We start from the raw sequence: 3,759 nt of genomic DNA, 5'->3' as shown, positions 1-3,759 counted from the left end.
GTGAGGGCTCCTTTGTGGGGGTTGATCCCCGTGCGAACAGGGGACACTGTGGGTCCCGCGTGCCTCGATGAGCAGGTCTGCACTCTGACCGCCCCCAGCGGAGGGGCGGCAGGCATGGGGCGGGAGGAGGCAGGGTGCGTGTTTGTGGGCACAGTTATTACCCGTTTGCCACCCTGACTATAAATTACACACTCGGCAGTAAGAGCCCCGGCGGCGGCACCCCGCCTCCTGATCCAAAGCTGCCTGCTTCCACCCGGGCGGTGGTGGGGGAGCTGCTGGGGGGGCCGTATCCGTGCTGAGCGCAGGGACCTGCTCAACATTCTGGATCTGTAGGGGATGGGGTTTGTGTCTGAATCCCAGCTGCCTGCTGGGTAGAGAGAGGCTCGGGAGAACTTGATAACAAGTTCCCTGGAGTCTGGGGAGGAGTGACCTGCAGGCCCACGGGAGGAGGGCTGGTGGGGCGGCCGGCAGCAGAGGTGACGGCTCTGTCACACCAGGAGCGCGGGCAGGGCCAGTGGTGGGTGACCAGGCCCATCAGGGTGCCCCGTGGGGAAGAGGCAGGAGGGGAGCAGGAGGGTGAGTCAATGCCCAGTCGTCTGATCCATTTCTGTCCCCTGCCAGCCACTGTGGTCCTTGCTGAAAGCACTAACATGTCTGCATTGTCATGATGCTCTGGACCCTTCTTACCAAATGATTTGTCAGTGTCCATTTAAGTAACGTAGATCTCGAGTCCTGGGGGTGGGGGGGTGAGGGGTGCAGGATGAACGGGTCTGTTCCCCTGTCCCAGCTAGACTCCCCCAGCCCTCCTGCACCTCCCCTTTTGGGTTATTTTTGCTGTATTGCAGCCTCAGCTCCCTCTCCCCTGATATGTGTCTGTCTGTCTGTCTGTCTGTCTGTCGGTCTCTATGGGAGAGGCAGGACCTCGGACAAGCTACTTCATCTGAGAAAGTTTCTTCACAGCTCTAAAGACTGTGCCTCCTTTGGCAGGGGAGAAGGGTCAGAGAAAAGGCAGGAAGGCAGACAAGAGAAACAGAATTAAAGGGCTGAGGGTAAACCAGAGCCCACCTCCTCCCTTTGTGTGGGGGTCACAGGCACAAGGGCTTCCCTGGTGGCTCAGCTGGTAAAGAATCCGCCTGCAATGCTGGAGACCTGGGTTCAATCCCTGGATTGGGAAGATGCCCTGGAGAAGGGAAAGGCTGCCCACTCCAGTATTCTGGCCTGGAGAATTCCATGGACAGTCCATGGGGTTGCAAAGAGTCAGGCACGACTGAGCGACTTTCACTTTCAATAGGCACCTGCTCTCGCCGAGGTATGAACTCTCATGGGCACTAGAGGGCGCTGTCCGCACTGGCCTGGCCTGGTAGTAGAGTCTGGGCTGATGCTGGAGTCTGGTACTGCCTGGGCTCGGACTCTCTGCTGCCCAGTCAGTCCCGCCTCTCCTGGAGGCGTCCACGTCCCTGTCAGGCTTGATGTGAGTGGCCCTGGATGCCGGCTTCAGCCCCTGCTGGCCAGACAGGACAACAGATCACGCTGGGAGAGGATTATGGAAATAATCCGTGTGTCCTCATCCGCTCACTTGGTTCATCTGTCTGTTGGATACCTAGATACCCTGGTAGCTCAGCTGGTAAAGAATCCGCCTGCCATGTGGGAGACGTGGGTTCGAGCCCTGGGTTGGGAAGATCCCCTGGATTGGATCCCACTCTGGTATTCTTGCCTGGAGAATCCCCGTGGACAGAGGAGCCTGGTGGGCTACAGTCCACGGGGTCGCGAAGAGTCGGACACGACTGAGTGACTAAGCATAGCACAGCACGCAGACACCAGTGGATACATCGGGGCACAAACCAAAGCTCTGCCCTCCCGCAGCTCACGTTCTGCTGGGGGGAGACCAACCATAAAGCTAGTGCATATAAGGAGATGACTTATGGAAAAAAGAAAGGTGAGGGGCCTCAGGGGAGCTGGGTGGAGGGTGGGTTGCAGCTTACAGTGGAGGAGGCCTCTCAGGGAGGCGGGAACAAGAGAGGGGGCGGGGAAGGAAGGAGGCAGATCAGGCATTTAGGTTTTCCCAAGAGCAAGACACCCTTCTCAGCTCATATCTAATACATCCGGTGGGCATCCCCTGGGCTCAGGCTGCTCCTGAGTGATGGGGTGGGAACAGATGGCAGCCCCCTGCCGGTGAGGAGCCCCACTACCGACTCCTTGGCCTCCCTTGGCGCCTCACGCTCACCTGGCATTGAGAATGGGTTCAGTTCAGTTCAGTCACTCAGTCGTGTCCGACTCTTTGCGACCCCGTGGACTGCAGCACGCCAGACCTCCCTGTCCATCACCAACTTCAGGAACTTACTCAAATTCATGTCCATCGAGTCAGTGATGCCATCCAACCATTTCATCCTCTGTCGCCCCCTTCTCCTCCCGCCTTCAGTCTTTCCCAGCATCAGGGTCTTTTCCAAGGAGTCAGTTCTTCACATCAGGTGGCCAAAGTATTGGAGCTTCAGCTTCAGCATCAGTCCTTCCAGTGAATATTCAGGACTGATTTCCTTTAGGGTGAACTGATTGGATCTCCTTGCAGTCAAAGGGAATGGGTAGGAGTTGTGAAATCCAGACAAGACGCCAGTGATGGGCCGTTAAAATTCTTTTAACTCACTGATTTCATAAAGAACCTCCATATTCAGCTACTTGAGAGGCCGAATCTTGAAGAAAACTTCGCTCTTCCCCCCCGCCCCCAGCGTCACTGCATTTCTAACCCAGAAGTCACAGGATTGAGTTGATGCTGCGCTCTTGGAGCCACCCCCCAAAGCGAGAACCAACTCTCGGTTACCGGTGGGACGAGCGCTCCGACAAGCCACTAGGGGGCGATATTGCCAGGCCTTAACTCCACCGTCAAATTAACTCATTTCAAATATTTTCACTGAAAGGGTTTCTAATCCCGTTGTTATGGAAGTAGTATATTATCTATTACAATACACTTTTCATGTTTATTACTTTCTAGATAATTAAATGCTATTTTATCATCCAAAGAGCTCTATAAATGCAAGTCACATGCTGACTCAGGGCACACCAGGAAAACTTCACATGTATGTAAGTTAGGTTGAAAAGGCACTTATATTCACTGTACCAAAAGTATAATGAGCTTGAAGACACTAACTTCAGAAAGGTTTTTAAATTTTTAACCCCCCCCCCCAAAAAATACAGTCTTAATACTGACCTTTCTCTACATTAGCAGCAAAGGTAATATCCGCTGCACCTCCCAACTGTACAAAGACATGTGCACAAAGATTTGTTGCAATATTTGGAAATGGAAAACAAGATCAGAAATCACCAAAGTGTCTGCCAAAAGGAGGTTAAGTCACGGTGTAGCTATATGGTGGCATGCGATGTTTGTTAGCTAGACCTCGTCGCTGCTGTGGAAAAATGTTAACACTGACCACAGTAGTACGCTTTTTGTTACCCAAATGTTACTGACCAGAGATGCTTCAGTATTCACCTACATGACAGATCTTTGACCACAGTCCTTAGCTTCTGCAAAAATCCCCTGTTCAATAATGTGGCGAGTGCAGAAACAAAGGTAAAATCTGATTTATCACGGTCCCTGCAAGTTGACAGGGGACTGGCCCGAAAGACTCCGGGGTAAGCAGGCACCGCGCTGGTACCGGAGGAGCGTTTGGCTCTGAACTTTTCCTCGGGAGCCGAGGGAGAGGGCAGCTTCTTCTTAGGACGCTCGAGGCCCTGCCAGTTTTATTTTTTTAATTTTTCCAGGCTCCT

The sequence above is a fragment of the Cervus elaphus genome, chromosome 19 (genome assembly GCF_910594005.1).
Source record: "Cervus elaphus chromosome 19, mCerEla1.1, whole genome shotgun sequence".
Taxonomy (NCBI): Eukaryota; Metazoa; Chordata; class Mammalia; order Artiodactyla; family Cervidae; genus Cervus; species Cervus elaphus.
This window is presented reverse-complemented; position numbering follows the sequence as displayed.